We start from the raw sequence: 375 nt of genomic DNA, 5'->3' as shown, positions 1-375 counted from the left end.
GTAAGACCTTAGTGACCCTCAGTGGTTCTGAGTAAGACCTTAGTGACCCTCAGTGGTTCTGAGTAAGACCTTAGTGACCCTCAGTGGTCCTGAGTGGCCCTCAGTTGTTCTGCATAGTTTTAAGTGCCCCTTAGTTCTTTTCAGTAAATGTGACCTAGTGGTTCTGGTTTGAGTACCAGAGGTCAAATAGAGCTAAGCTGGTTTTTAGTTAGAATCTTCATGGCTAAAGCTGTCTTTATGACTAATAGTTCATAGTTCTACCTCTAACTTCTTTGATCTTGTTTTGTTGCCTCCATTCTCCAACTCAAACCAGTTAAACGCAGAGTTAAATGACAAAGTATTTTCATCTGTTCCAACTGTCCTCTTTTTATTTGA

This window comes from Cyprinodon variegatus, unplaced genomic scaffold (genome assembly GCF_000732505.1).
Source record: "Cyprinodon variegatus isolate N-32 unplaced genomic scaffold, C_variegatus-1.0 Scaffold120, whole genome shotgun sequence".
NCBI lineage: Eukaryota > Metazoa > Chordata > Actinopteri > Cyprinodontiformes > Cyprinodontidae > Cyprinodon > Cyprinodon variegatus.
Note: the sequence above shows the minus strand (reverse complement) of the source record.